Genomic DNA, 16,796 nt, shown 5'->3' with positions numbered 1-16,796 from the left:
TCCAAGGGGGAATCAAGAAATGTTTTTTAAACAAATTCGCATAGGCCCTAAGCCTTGTGGGCTTCCCTGAAGTTTGTGAAATAGTGTCAAATGAAAATCTGGATTCTGTGGCTACCCGAGTTTGCAAATCAGGCATCGATAAGTCAGTTGGGTAGGTGTAGTCTGTTTCATCAAGTTGAGTACCAGGCAAAGCACTCAGTAAAGGACTAGAAACTGCAGGCATCTCAAGGGCCACCTCCGGCACATGATCCGAAGCAGTGGCCAATACCGAATTTCTCACCATCGAAGGACATGAGCTTTCGTAACTGCCTCCAAAGCAGGACACGGGGTAACCACCAACATGCGTTTTCCCTGTGACAGGGCGCTTTCCTTCAGAATCCCCATCTGTACAGCCGTCAAAACTTTCTCCACAGTGGAAAATCGCATTTCAGCCAAAGTGTAAAAGTGCGGCTTGTAAGCAATACGTACTGTGTCTCCTTCGTTAAAAGTAAGGTATGTGAAACCCACCGTCCCAGGAATGATTCTTATCACCAGGTTGGTGTGGTTATCACGAGTCAATAAGTATTAAGAAGCTAGCAGATCAGCCTGCAAAGATTGCAGTATAGCCGAGTGCTCCGGCAGCCAGTTCGATTCGGTAAAATTTGGTTGTATCAAAGCATACAAGGGCTTGATACGCTGGACATATTCAGGTATGTATGTCCTCCCGAAATTCAAAAATCCCAGCAAAGACTGTAATTTTTTCAGAGTTGTTGGAGCGCGCAATTGTGCGCATTTCTCCAAGAAGTGAGGAGGCAATCCTCGACCTCCATTGTTGAGCTCGTAGCCCAGGAACAACACTGTGTACTACGCAATGTGTGATTTTGCAAAGTTGAATTTGTAACCGAAGTCTGCAAAGCTACAAATTAAGCGGTCAACTCGACACAGATGCTCCCACAGTTTGTCATCCTTGAGATAAATGTCATCCACATATGAACAAGCATCTGGGTCAACTCTCTCCAAGATAGAGACTATGCGGGCAGCAAACACTCCAGGACTATTTTATTGTCAATCGGTAAACGTTTGAAATGTTTTTGGACACCGCTGCAAGTAAAGGAGGTCCATTGGGAACTCAGACCATCCAAATGGTGGGCATAAAAACCGTTGGAAATGTCAAGCGTGGTCTTAAACCGCTTACGCACAAGACTATCCTGTAAAGCAGAGCCGTGAGTATTCTGTACTGCACAGGTACGGCAATGCGAGTTTAAATGCCGGTAATCCAATACCAAACGAGATGAACCGTCAGGCTTGGTCACAGTAAAAAGAGGGTTATTCATTGGTGACACACAAGTTTCAATCACTCCTTGATATTCCAATTGTTCAAGGATGTCCGCAACAGAAGCCTTAGCTTCACGCTTTATGGGATATTCAGGTTGAGGCTGAGGCATAGACCGCAAAGGAATTTCGTGGTGTGGGGAAAATGTGTCCCAAATACAACAACTAGAGAGAGAGGGAAAAGACAGGGCACTCTCAGTCCCCCAGGTAATTATCTTAAACAACAGATGAGTGTTGTCAGAGAAAAATATGCGTGAAGCACAGTAAATGAGAAAGAGTGTAGAAATCAACCTCTAACAGAGTCACTTAGGGATTTCTTAGGAAGCCCTCACTCACCACCCTGGGTGGTGACATGCTTCATCATCGGGCCCACTAGGAGAAGCCGAATGCCTCCCTAGTGTGCTGCAACACCAGATTACTGCGGAGCTGGTTTTCGTGACAATGGTGTGAAAAAGTGAGTTAAAAAATGCCGATAAGCTGTACCAGAAAAAACTTTATTCTGTGGTTAGCCAGGCATTGATTAAAAGGTATGTGTGGGGAAATTTACCAACTAATGTGTTGGGTAGTTCCCACTTAAAGTGGGGTCAACATGTTTATGCCCTTATGTGTATTGATTTTACTGGGCTTTCATCAGGACCATGTAACAGTGTACCTCGGCGGTGTAGGCGCGCTAAGGCCCACCCGTACCAGAGGACGTGAAAGTTAAAAACGTTGAGTATAAAATTAAGTGCAAAAAAGAAGAACAAACCAGAACAAATGTGGGGGTTCCTTCGAAATATGAGGAACCTGTGGTCTGAAAGAGAATGACAAACACACATAGAGGACAACAAAAAATAGTGTTAACATTAAAACTGGAACGTATTTTGCAAATACTGATCTCAGTACACTGTGCTTGGGCTAGTCAATATGCGTGCCCATGGTGAGGAATACTGCTAACTTAGTGCCTGAAGCGATGTCCTGGGAGCCAGGCAAGTTTGGGGCATGCATTGAGGAAAGGAAAATTAATCGCCGGCTGATCGGATAAGTGCTGACTCTTTACTCGTGCTACAGCGATCAATGTGCCCAAATGCAGGGCTGTTGGTGATATTAAAACTGATAGCTCTAATCACACGTATTTACAAAAAGGTTCTCACTTGTTATTTAAAAGATCCACACCCCATGGGTCTCGGGAGAGGGGGGGTGGCAACAATGGCACACCCTGGGAAAGGATGTAAAGAAATGGAAAACACTGTTAGCGCGGAAATCAAGTTACAGATTACTTAGCTGAGCGTTGATCGAAGGTGGTCAAAATGTGCGCTGATCAGGAAGGAAAAGCTCTTACGCCCGCAACGCCAAACACCTGCTTAGCACCTAGCGATACCTTCTACCAGACCCCGTGGATGGGAGTCTGGAGGCGAATGGGAGTTAATATGCTGTATGCGCGGGGCCAAGGGCGTTTCCAGAGCCGGTGGTGCGTGAGGCGGGGCGAGCGCCGAGATGACGTTCGCGTCTGGGCCTCCAATCGCTTGAATGGATCCAAGCGAGGCTTGGAACGCAAGCGTTCGCGGGATCTTTCCGTGGAGCGTGGAGGAGCGAGTGTCAAAAGACGCTCGTGTCTCAGCATCCAATGGTCGGATAGTGACAACGCGAGGCTTGGGAAGCAAGCGCTCGCATGGTTGCCAACGTAACCGGAGGGGTAGATGGCCAGCTGTTATATTGATACCCCACAGCCGCTGGGTGGTGGCACTGGAGTGTAAAATGGGAAGGGTAGTGTCCCAAGATGGTTAGTTGGACAGTAAATAACGGAACTGAAAGGGACCGAGAATTAAGGTAAAGCACTCGTAAGAGAGAGAGAGTTGGTGTTGAATAAAAGTAACCAACCATTCAGAGCTCTAAATGACATATGTAAAATATGGCTAAGTAAGTGACTGAATATGTCTTTATCATGAGATTGTCATATAGGAAAACTACAGGTCACATCCAAAAAAGGGGGGGATAAGGAAACCCTTGGATGGGGACGTGCAGTAAACAATAAAGGGTACATTAGTGGAATATGTCAACGTCTGAGCACCGAGGACCAAGGTATTTGGTCATTCAGACCATCCTTATGGGTTCCTAGTCTGTACACCCAGCGTTGTTCTTTTTCAAAAAGGATGTTCGTGGTATTTCTTTCCGTAGTGATCTGTTCGATTATCGTCCAGCGGAGATCATTTGGGGTGTGGTTTTGTTGAAGGAAGTGTTCACTCATCCTTGGTGTTGACTTGCGGCACCTGATGTTACTACGGTGCTCGCAGATCCGTTGTTTCACCTTGCGTGTAGTAATTTCTAAGTATCTCTTCAAACAAGGGCATGTTATCAAGTAGACAACATTTGTTGAGTTACAGTTAGTGTGTGTCCTTTGTATCCATATTTTGCCTGGTTCCAGTGAAAGTTGTTTAGTGTGTGTGGTTAAATGACACACACTGCAATTTGCGCCGGGGAAATGTCCAGTCACAGGGGGTAGGCCCCATGCGTTGGTGATGGATTACCTTTGCAGAAGACTCTATTATTTTAGTTACACTTGATATAGAGAGTCTCTATACGAGCATTCCCCAGGATCATGCTCATCTTGAACACGTTTAAGGACCGTCGGCAGGACAGTCATAGACGGAGTGCCGTAACACCTCGTGTAGACCGCCGCAAATGTCTTACCCCAGGTCTCACAATCACTGATTTCAAGGGTCAAGTCTTTTGGTGAGCTAATTGTCAGAATCCTGTGTTTTTCACCAGGAGACGTGTTAGGAAATACTGCTTCCAGCTCGTCAAACTTCTCAGCATGCCAGAATGGAAAATCATCCTTTTCTTGGGGGTGCTTGCCCATCACAGCGTTGACCATAACGGGACTGAGTTTCATTCCGCCCTGTCCGGCAGGAAGTGCCGCACCACTCGGGGCCCCGCCCAGGAGGTTACGGGTAATGTATTGCACCAACGACCTAATAACGCTAATTGCGACTATATGTAGTCGTCTTAACTCAACTACGTTACATGCTCCGTGTTGAGGATGAGGAGTAAATCCAGCCAAAACAGGCCAATTTGCGCCCGGAATGGACAGAGGACCTAACCTCGGAGCTGCTAAAGTATGGGGTAGGGCACCATCAAACCAAACGCGGTGCTGCCAAGCATCTATAGGAATTTCTTGTGCCCTATATGGAGCATATTCCTGTGGCACAGCCGTGGGAGTGTACGTGTCGAACACATTAGTATCTGCGTTCATAGCCAGGAAGGTCACCCATGAGTAGAAAATCTCATACGGGTAAGCCACCTCCGCACTCACCACCATTATCACTGCCATGCCCTCCACGGGAAATTATAATTCTGCAAATGATTGCGCACCGCAATGTGGCTATGTTGCGCAATGTTCACCGCGGCAATTTCGACACAGAAAGAAAGAGGTACAAAGTAAACTTTGTAACACAACTGGGTAGTAATTCAAGGAAACCGTTTAGAAAGATTCAAGCTTGAAAAGACCTATGTAAATATAGGCAGGTTTGTTCTACACTACCGTTAACCGGAAACAATAATTAAGGGGTTAAGGACTGAATGATGTACTACTCAAGTATCATGCAATAAGACCACCAACGATCGGGCGCCATGTCGCAGGGATTCCGTTCTCATACAGAACTGTGCATAGAGACTTGGAACCTCAGTGAATTAGGGTGTGCCAAAACTCACCTTAGAACCCAAAATCCCCTACCAGACTAGCTACAGGGTCTCATTGGTTATCACAAACTCCCAATGCTTAGACAAACCAGAACATGGACTTAGTACACCTCAGGTAACGTGGAACACATGAACACTCTTTCGTTATACAATCATTCCAATCCAGAACAAGGAGTAAAAGAGGACACGTGCATATTTGAAATATTTATTCACTAATGCAGTGTTCTCAAACACAGTATCTTAGCTAGTACAAGCAAACATATTATGAGAGTAATCAGCATAGTCACTAGTCCATAGAACACAAACGGTGAAAAGCATGGTATTATGCTAAAACAAATAGGGTTTAATAACACCTAATTCTCACCCTCCCTAGCTAGTATATTATATTAAATCCAAGAAGGTCTTTTTGGGATTTAGCAGGGCGGCCCCATACCTCAAGATCCTAGTGGTAAGGGATCACATCATCTGCCACCAGCTCTCTGCATGCGAAGCACCATCATGTGTGTTTGTATGCTCTTGTGCAAAGCAATATAAAACGCGCCTAAAGCCAGAACTTGGCGGCAGCTGCATATATGTTATATCTAGGAACGTGCGAAGATCAGACCTCACAACAACCACTGTGTTGCGATATCCTTGAAGGTTTCTGCACTCACTGTACAGACACAGCTCGCCCAGCAAGGCAGATATCAGAGTAACAACATATTATTTTCGCATGAATCAAAACATTCTACTAGGCTTAAAGCTGAAGCAACAGTTATGTGTCGTGTGCAGAAACAGCAGAAAGGTAAAATGTTGTTTAAACTCTTAATAAGATCATGCTAACTTAACACAGCAAACAGGCAATGTATATCTATATGGCACCCTCCCTTGATCCCAGCACGGATAAGATAAGATAAGATAAGATAAGGGACTCTATTTTGAAATAGAGAGTTCAATGAAGTAGTCAGTTCAAATTCGAGTAGGTGAAGAAAAATAATTTAGTCCGCCAAAAAATCCTAAATCTCACCACCATGACAATTTAATGTCCACTGTTATTAAAGCCAATAGGTCAGATATAAAAAATTGTCCATCATAATTTGGAAAAAATGTTGAGAGGGAGAAGAAAAAAAATGCTTCATGATATCAAAGGCCTCAATAAGAGTCAACCTAACACTGAGTATGCAAAATAAGCAGCAACAGCTTCCAAAAGGAAGTCACAGTTATCATCCGAAATATCTCAGCCCTCCAATTCAATAGTGAGAAAGAACATACATGCTCTTCAATTACCGGAGCCTCTAGTACCATCAGAGGACAAATCAGTGGGTTCTCAATAAAGCTGTGTGCCAAGAAATCTTGCGCCGCTGCAAATATATTCCAATGACCCAGTACTCCATGGATTGCTGCAAAGGCCATAATCCCTCCGTCAGAACAAAGCAATTCATGAGTAACTAAGGGACTCATGAGATGATTAAAATCCACTTCAGGAGACACCTGGGGCGATAGAACACGGACACGGGCCCGCAACTGCAGGGACACCCTCCTGTTCTATGCCACGGTGAACCCATGGGGTTCCCTCTAAAAACACTGTCTGGAACAACTGGGCTACCCCATTGGTACTCCCAAGCCGTCCGCGGCCAGGACCAGGCCCTAGGCTACCCAGGTGCCACTGGTCCCTGCCAATTCACAGAGCAGGGGGTAGTAACCCCTGGTACATAGTAGACATTCTCCACTCTTCCTGTCTGTAGGACAGGGCTAGACTGCCACTGGTTCTCCAGCCTAGGGTCTACACCCTCAGGCGAACCAAGAGTCACAGGGGAGGCTCTCCTCTCCCTACCTCTCCTTCTAGGGTTCATCCACCTCCTGCGAGGGGTACCCTTAGAACGCCCACCATTCTCCCAACCTAGGGTTTACCCCCTCAGGGTGCACCGGGGTCAGAGGCGGGCTCTCCCACCATCTGCACCCCCTTCCAGAGTTCTGCACTGTCCCAACTGGAGCAGTACCCCTGGGAGATGAACCGGTCAGGACGCTGATTACAGACGTCCTACCCTTCAGGTCAGGCAGATCCTGAACCTGGCCTCCCAACCTCTGGTCTAAAAACTTTGGTGGAATAATTGCCTGGCACTCCAGGACTTCTGGGGACTTACACACCATCTCCCTGAGGCTAACAAATGACTCATATGTTGTGTGACCATCTGTCTGGTGCAGATCTTCCGTCCCCTGTCCACCTGACAGTGCAGGAAGATCCCCCAGAACAGAAGGGGTGTCACCATGGTAACTACACAGGAACTTAGCCAAACTGGGTAGTCCCTGACCCACTGGTTCTTCCACTGGGGAACTCATCCCCCAATCACTCCTCTCTTCGGACTCCTGTGCCCTCCCAACTGGAGTAACACTGCCGGACACTAGAACCACTGGAGCTCTGTTTACAGATGCTCCAGGTTCTCTATACACTAGGAGATCCTCCTCAAATGGACTAACAGGACAGCCTAGGTCCCTAACCTGGTGTTCGCTAAAGAAACCGTCCAGGCTCTGAGGCAGGGCTTCGGGCGTCTGGGGACTCTTGGTAACCCACTCGCTCCCGTTCCACTGACACAGGCTATAAGCCCCTACACCCCTCTCACTATACTGGGACCTAGCTGGGCTACACTGAGCCACTTCCACCACGCTGGGCTGGAAAATACCTGAACCACTACTCTTGGAATCACTCACCAATGACTCTGCAGGACCTCTGGCCCTCTCCCAGTGGTCTGCTTCCTCTGCCAAATTCCAAGACAAAAGTATCCAAAGCTCAACAGGTGCTGGCGCAGCCCTAGACAACAAATACTGAGCAACTGCTCTTTGAGAAACATATTCACTATTCCGTCCACTTCCTGGTCCGGGCTAGTCGCCAGCCAACCATCCAGTGCATCCGAACAGTCATCCACAAAATCCCCCCAATCCTGGTGAGACAGTTTCTTACTGCCCCTGAATTTCAACCTTAACTCCTCTTCTTGGGAAACAGGTACCATACTTTGGGAACAGGGAATGGGACTTCTTGCACTGGGCTCTATATAGCTGCCACCACTGGACTCAACCCTCCCTGGGGAGTCCAGAAAATTAAAACTGCGCGCAGGGGATAATCTACCTTCCAAAGCCAGCTGGTGCTCCCTTTCTTTCCTCCTATCTTCCCACTCCTCTGGGGACAGGGAAAGGGAAAGGGATGGGGCGCTACCCCCTACACTGGACCCAGCAAATGACTCCCTATCTATGGGGTCTTCGCTATCTGCTAGCGCCCATGTACTGTCATTTTCTTCCTCCTCTTCAGACTCTTCAGGGCTCCCCTCAGACCCATCACCCTCATGGTGTGGGACCCGGGCCCTCTCCTCACTGTGCTCATGTTCCCAGTCATCCTTCTGCCATTGGATTAGGTTACCCCTAAGCTTGGACTGGGTATCTGACTCATTCCCTGTGATGTCTCTCTCCTCACAAAACTGTACTAACTCATGCATACTGTACCTAAACGGACCACAGAAGTTAAAAGAAGATTCCATCTTTGCAGGATGCTCACAGACACGTGCAGCACAGGGGACTTAACTGTCTGAGCTGAAGTAAGAGTATACAATTCAAAGTATTCAGCAAGCTCCCTATCCCAGAGAACTCACAATCATTTGTCCAGTGCAGCATACCATTCATCTACACACAACCCCCCCTCGGACCTGTAATTAAGCATGGGCGGAAAATCCGTTCCGCTCGCGGATTTTGCGGATTTTCGGTAAATTCGCAATCTTCGAACGCTCGCAAATTTACCGAAAATCCGCAAATTCGCACACACCAGATTTTTTTTTCTTGGTGATACAATTTTGCGGCGCGCGGCGTTCACTTACCGTCATTCAGCGTTTGCCGAGTTGTTTTTCTCGATATTTTGCGAGTGCTGCACCATTTTGGATCTTGAGGGGTATTACGTCATCGCGGCTTGCCACCTTGCACAGCGAGAGTTTGTCAACGCGAGTACGCCGTGATCACGTATCGCGGGAGTTCGCAATTGCGAACACGTAGAAGCGGCGGGCAGCAACAATCTCGCACTCGATCTAAAGGAGATCAAGGAAGCCCGAATTGCAAGTCGAGAAAACGTTGATGTTTCATCTGATGATGATGACGAGGAGGAAGAAGACGTGTCAAACACTTCACTTACACCCAGTACCCCTGTCAGCAGCACACCCCATGTGAGCCACACTAAGAGTGTGGGAGAGAGTAAGACACCAATGCGAAAAAGTTCATCAGCGAGCGTAACTGGGTCAAAGAAGTCATCATCATCATCCCGTAAATGCTTGGTGCAGGGCAACATTAGAACCATGTTGTTTTCAGAAGCGCCATATGATCGCAACCACCCACTGACGCGTCTGTATAACACTAAGCTGGCTAAAATGCTAGCTCTGGACCTTCTCCCTTTTTCTTTTGTAGAAGGGGTTGGTTTTCTAGAATTAGTGGCAGCGCTCTGCCCTAAATGGAAGGTTCCTAGCCGGTTCTATTTTGCCAGAGTTGCGGTTCCAGCACTACATGAAGATGTGCTGGAGGTGATTGGGGCAGCTTTGCAGAAGAGTGCTGTTCAGACTATACATCTGACAACAGACATGTGGACCAGTGGCGCAGGGGCTGATTACATGTGCATCACTGCACACTGGGTCTCTTTTTCAGGGGTTAAAGCAAAGCTAAACGCAGGTGTTGACCTGGACCAAGTTTTTAAAGCTGCTCGGAAACATGTAACACTACCCATGTTTGGCTTGGAGAAACGTCACACAGCAGAAAACATTTTGAATGAGTTTAACACAAAGGTCTTTCACTGGCTGTCCCCAAAAAAACGCCAGATTGGTTATGTTTCCACGGATAATGGCGACAATGTAGTTAAGGCCATGGATCTGGGTCAGTATTTCAGAGTGCCGTGTTTGGCGCACTGTATAAACCTGGTTGTTAAAAAATTCTTGAGTGATGAAGACAGTCCAGCGTGCGAGTTAGTGGCCACCTGCCGAAGAATGTGCAACCATTTCAGCCATTCTTTTAAGGCCCGGAAGCATCTCAGGAGCCTGCTACATGAACGTCGAATGCCAGTGAAAGCACTCATCCAGGAGGTGCCAACACGTTGGAACTCAACCTTCTACATGCTTGAGCGTCTGTATGAGCAGTATACGGTACTCGATCACTATTTCTTAACACTGGGTACAGCTCAGAAGGACCTGAGGCTAGATGCGGCGCAATGGAACCTAGTTAAAAGCCTGACAGACATGCTTCGTCCTTTTGAGTTCTTCACGCGTGCAGTCAGCAAGGAGGACTGTAATTTGGGAAAAGCTATCCCATTGTTGCGCATGGTGGAGCACCAACTGAAGGCGGTGTCTTCTACGTTTCAAAAAGATGAAAAAAAGCAAGACGCTTTTGATTTGGCTGAGAAATTATTAGAGCGCCTAAGTGGTGATGAACGTCTTAAAATGATCCACTCAGAACAGCATTACATTTGTGCTACTATTCTGGATCCACGCTACAAAAAGGCGCTGGCAGGCCGAGCATTCTTTCCTTTTGTTGATGAAGATGTTACTAAGTACAAACGTTGGCTAGCCTTGTCAGCCAAGAGGTTTGAAAGAGAACTGCAGCAAATTGAAGGAAAAGGCAGTACATCAGCATCAGCAGGCCATCCCTAGTCAGAAGAATCCCCTTCTGCACCTGTTGCTGTGGCACAAGTGACCTCTCAGCCGTTAAAGACACCGGCAACTGGATCCTCTGCACCAGACACAACAGTAACATTGGATGCAGAAGAGGATTGGCTAACTCGGCTTGGGTTTGGTTCTCAAAAGGTCACAGCAAAAAGTAAGCAAAGTGGAGGAACCTTGGAGGACCTTGAGTCGATGGTGCAGGACTATCTGAATGACTCAACAGAGGTCTATGTTAATGCTGACCCAATGGCGTATTGGCATGGAAAAAAGAATTGTGGGCACAGCTCTCCAACCTGGCTATAAACTACTTGTCTTGCCCACTCGCAAGCGTGTCTTCTGAACGTGTTTTCAGTGCTGCTGGTGGCATTGTAACTTCCAAACGGAGCCGCCTCTCGCCCAAAAATGTGGAGGGGTTAACAATGATCAAGATGAATCAGCACCTCATACCACCAGATTACAAAGTACGAGAAAGCACGCCGGATGAAGACGAGGTGGACAGCAACGTAGATGAGGGAATTTCTTCTCTGTTAGGTGACACTGACCTCATCCTGCCTGAATTCGCAGAGTATGATGAAGAACCCTTATTCTTATTCCCTGACACCGAGCCCTGAAAATGAGACAATGAATCAATAACTTTCTTTTTCGTCCTTATTAACTTTTATTCCTGTGTGTCTGTCTTTCTTTGTTTTGCACAGTTAATATAATTCAAACTTTAATCACCTAATCACAAAAACAAGCCCATCAGCAGAACTGTCTTCACTTGTTTGCTTATTGATTTGAAGGTGCCGCAGTCTGCATTCCTCAGGTTCACAAGTTCACAAGAACATGCTCCTCTATCCTCCTCCTCCAGACTCCTTTTTCCCTCAAAGCAGAGGGCTGGATTCCGCCCAATGAAGAAAGACTCTGCACTTGTGGGGGTGTTCTACTTCTTTGCGGGTGAGTTGACGGCTCTGGGGCCATTGCTGGGGAGCTCTAATACCGGATAAAAGGGGTATGGAGCAAATCGGAGGCAAAAATATTTTTGCATTTTTGCTGACTTGCTTGCCTTTGAGGTGCTCTTTGGGGGTGTTTGTGGGTGAGTTTTGGGGTCTGGGAGCACTGCTGGGACACTCTAATTTTGATTGCATTTGCTTTTCAGGAAATCGGTGGTGGAAAACGGGAGTTATGACCTAGCTGCACAGAGCATTTGGACCGAAGGCCGAGAAATATTGTAAGAATGAGATTTTCCTTTTTGGATGTTTGGGGGTGTTGTGCTTTTTTGAGGGTGGGTTGGCGGGTCTTGGGGCATTGCTGGGAAGGTCTAATACCGGATAGAAGTGGTTTGTACAAAATCCATGCAGAATTGTTTTTTGCTATTTCTGACATTTTGCTCAATGTAGCGTTTTCGGGGGCCTGTTTAGGGGGCTTCCTGGTGTTTGTGGGTGGGTTTCGGGGTCTGGGAGCACTGCTGGCTTTGGATACTTTAGATTGCAAGAGGTTTGAAGCAAATCCATGGTGGCAGAGGGGAGTTAGAGCCTAGCTGCAGAGCACGCGCGGAGTGATTTTGGAAATTGCCAAAAAAATGACAAAGTCCCCATTTTTGTACTTTTGCTTTTTGGCTGTTTGGGGGTCTTCTACTAGTTTTCGCCTGGGTTGACGGCTCTGGGGCCATTGCTGGGAAGCTCTAATACTCGATAAAAGTGGGTTGGACCAAATCGGAGGCGAAATTTATTTGCGTTTTTGCTGACTTGCTTGCCTTTGAGTTGCTCTTTGGGGGGGTTCCGGGTGTTTGTGGGTGAGTTTTGGGGTCTGGGAGCACTGCTGGGACACTCTAATTTTGATTGCATTTGCTTTTCAGGAAATCTGTGGTGGAAAACAGGAGTTATGACCTAGCTGCACAGCGCGTTTGGACCGAAGGCCGAGAAATATTGTAAGTATGAGATTTTCCTTTTTGGCTGTTTGGGGGTGTTGTGCTTTTTTGCGGGTGGGTTGGCGGGTCTTGGGGCATTGCTGGGAAGGTCTAATACCGGATAGAAGTGGTTTGTACAAAATCCATAAGGAAAAGCCTTTTGGCACTTTTTGTAACTTAGGGTTCGTTAGGGTTAGCCCTAGCAGCAGGATTGCATGTGTTTCGGGGTGTTCTAAATTTTTGCAACTGAGTTCTGGGGTCTTAGAGCACTCGTGGGAATGTGTAATTTTGGTTGCAAGTCATTTGAAGAAAATCCATGGTGGGAAAGGGGGGATTTGGCATAGTTAAAGAAAGCCTTTGCCACTATTCTTAACTTAGGGCTTGTTAGGGTTAGCAGTATTTCTATTGCATGTGTTTGGGTGGGGGTTTTTTTTAGTCTTGGAGCGATGCTGGCTATGGATACTTTTGCTTGCTTGCAAGTGGTTTGAATACAATCCACCGTGGGTAAGGGGGTATTTGGGCCTACTTTTACTTTCAAAGTATCTTTTGTCACCCGTTTTCTGCTAGGCCTCGTTTTTTGAGATCTGATTGGGGGTCTTCTACATTTTTGCGACTGGCTTTAGTAAGGGTCTGGGTGGGAGCACTGCTGGGTAGGTCTAATTTTGTTCTAAAACACAGTTTACAGTACACCTAGCTTGAGGGGAAAGATCCGCTAAATTAATTTGCCCATACTTATTTATCCTTCAAAAGGAGACTCAGACAGAGTACACACTTTCAAAAATATTGTACTGTCTATTAGGAAACTCAAAGTGTGACTTTTTGCACTACACAGCGTACATACCTTATATTTATTTATCAGTGGTGTTGTAATATCACTTTCTGTTTTTCGTTCAATATTTACAGGCCGGGTTTCAGTCTGTGCAATGGGGAAAAAAGGATGGAGTCAGGCTTCACATTAGCGAGCCGCAATTCAGCATCCGCCAGGCAGGCAGTGGACAGGGTGTCTTCTGGTCACCAACATTGATGGATGAAGCGTCAGCTGGAATGGAGGAGTGCCGCTAATAAGAGGAATTGTTTGCGGCATGCAACTTACTTACCAAATTCAACAGGACAACTACAACAACATACAGATACAGTACCCATTGTTTTCTTCTATGAGTGTGACTGCATTTCTTGGATCTCTCTCTGCTTGTAAATTGATCCCTACAGCCATTCTATAGGTTTTACTTCGGCTATTTTTTAAACCTAATTTAATGTAAGAAGTGTTTCTCTGAGTGCAGAGATAGGCAAGTGAAAACGCTGCAGCCCTGTACTGTCGCATTCTGTCATTCACGGTTGTCGAAAGTACTACTTACTTTTCAGTAACCACTTCCTTTATGTCACTTAAAAGATTTATGGTTAGCTTTGTACCCAAAGATTTCTTTATCTTCAATTATTGTTTGTGCATGCTGTTCTTTTTTTTCTTCTCTCAACAAAACCTACCCAAAAACCCCCATTCCCATCCATTTTCCAAACCCTAACCCTCTTCCCCCGGGCTGTGTGGTTTTGATTGATGTGTGACTAAATGATAGCAATAATTCCACACACTTGCTGGGGAGGATAAGGTCATAGCAACAGGCTGGTGAAGGAATCCGAGGATATATTCTAGACTTACTCAGTTTCAGTACTATTTCTTGTAGTAGTTGCCAATGTCAAAGAAATTCAACGCAAGTACTAGTTATACTTTCAATACTTTACCATTTGTTAGGCTACATTGTGGCACTGTTCTAGTGTACTGTCACCTGCTATATTCTCTATCGTACCGTTCTAATGCTATGGTAAGGACAAACAAGGTTTCATTTTCTTTTTTTTCAGATGCTGCAACTGGCTCTGTGGTCACACCACTAGTACCAACGCAATGATGACATTTCATCCCCCCAGGATTGCCATATCGCCATTTGACGTGCAGCCAGCCCTGTGCCTAGCCCTATTTCCAAACACAAATTACAGGTAAGATAAGCGTTTGGGGGGAGGAAGTATAATGGAGTATTAGGAGAGACGAGAGACTGACGCTAGTACTTGTAAAGTCCTAGGACTATTGAATTCACTTACTCTGTGAGAGGCACTTAGTTTTGAAAACATCTGGGCAATTAATTACACAACTTGAATCAAGTGCCACTTAAGTGTCACCAAAACAAAGTTACTGTTAAACCCCCACCCACCAGCCTCAAAAGCAGTAAAAAAAAATGTATGCTAAGATAGAGTTTAAAGTATATTTATATCCCTGACAAAAATAATCTCCCACAAGACCCAACCCACCCCCACTCCCTAACTCCAACGAATGTCCGTCAAAACTCCAAAAAAGTGAAAAAACCCAACTCCCAATTCCCACCCCCCAGAAGTCTTTAAAAAAGGGGCAAGGGACAGTCTCCTCCTACTGCTGCTGCTGCTGTTGAATTTCTGGGCCAGGTCGGAATTCTCCTTGCGGAGGGTCTCGAGCTGGGTTTTGGTGTTGAGCAGCTCCTGCTCGAGGTAGGAAACCCTCAGGGAAAGGCGGTGCAAACGTTTCTTCCAACTGCTGTGGGGGCAGCTGATTTCTTCGCTCGGCGGTGGTGGGTGGCTGCAGTACCCCGGCTCCGAACCGCTGGAGACCTGTGCCGTCTGGGTGACCCAGGGAGTGCGGGGGAGGATGCAGCAGTCCCTGTAGATGTAATGGTAGACTGCGTGTCCCCCTCCTCCTGGGCCACCAGCCGCCGATATTCAGCGACAGTGGCCTCCAGCCTCCGTAGCCGGGCCCGTGTAGCCAGCTCCTTCCGGGTTGGTTTGAAAGGAGCATCTATATGAAGAAAGAAAGACATAGTCTGGAACCAATGCTCTTTAAGATTAACAAAAAATGATTCAGCAGAAAGTTGTGTCACAGTAGAACTAGCAACTTGCAAGTGCAGTACATAACTATTGTGGCCAGTATCTATCTAACCTCCCACTTCTTCACCCTTGCTCTAACATTAGTGGGAGTTTAAGGAATCAATTCTACGAGCACTATGGACTCACTCCATTAGAGTCGACTATGACAGTACACCAGTCTTATTCTTCTTCTTCTCTCTTGTTTAGCAAAATTGGTACGTTAACTTCTGCAAGCCGGCATCATGCCAGCGCAGTCAACTTGCACCCGAGGAAAACAGACGCCCGTCATGATGAGTGAGACAGACTTGCGTTACTGTACCAGTCCAGTACATACCGGTGGTGATGCTGTTACTTTTTTATTACGGGTGGCACTGAGAATACACTGTTACAAGGGCTACTGCTTAATTAATTTAAGTTTCACCCTACAGTGCCAATGAATACTAGAAAAGGAAAATGAAGAAGATAAACTGATTATCTATCACTGCACATGGTATGTATTTACTTACATATGGGATGACTTTAGGTGCTTTGCTTTTTATTGAGTGAACAGTGATACATCCACACATGAATGACCAAGTTCTACTAAACTTATTAACAGAGGTAGTGAGTGGCCATCGTAATAGCCGGATATATGCTGTGCTTGCAATACAAACTACTGCTACTATGCATGGTAGTATTCGGACAAAATTACAACTTCTTTTCCTTGCCTTTCCTACACTGGGACGGACGTACGGTTACGGTGTTACATGCTCTTCAAAGTAACACTTAGTTCATCCAGTGACCGTCTCCTCTCTCTAGATACACATATTCTATCTAAGAGTCAGATAGTACCATGATCCAGGCATCCATCCATTCAAACTATGGGGCAGATTAGGATTGCGGATTTCCCGCATCCTCCGGGGCGGCGGAATCCACCGCCTGCCCGGAGGATGCGGGAAATCCGCAGCAGACTGAAAAAGACCCCCCGCCAGATTAGGAGGGCTGGGGGATCGTTTTTCAATCCGCAGCTTTTCCACCGCGGTCGCCTCCCGTCCGCAGCAGAAAAGCACTAACATGGCTGGCGGTGTCTATCAGTCACCGCCAGCCATATTAGGATGTCTGGAGGAACACATGCCTTTACACGGCGGCATTTCCGACGTGCAAAGGCATACGGATTTTTGTTTGAGGGCCCGTTGCAGGCCCCCAGAGGTGAAGGGGGGGTGGGGGGTGCACATAGGGGGTACCTATGGTACCCCCTGCATTTACCTGCACAAAGAGGCAGGCACCACGCTTTGTGCAAGCAAATGCACAACTTATATTTGTGCGGGTGCTGCTTCAAGCAGCACCCGCCGCAATGATAAAAATACAGGATGTGACCGCCAGGGTGGCAGTCACAT

This window comes from Lissotriton vulgaris, chromosome 3_1 (genome assembly GCF_964263255.1).
Source record: "Lissotriton vulgaris chromosome 3_1, aLisVul1.2, whole genome shotgun sequence".
NCBI lineage: Eukaryota > Metazoa > Chordata > Amphibia > Caudata > Salamandridae > Lissotriton > Lissotriton vulgaris.
Note: the sequence above shows the minus strand (reverse complement) of the source record.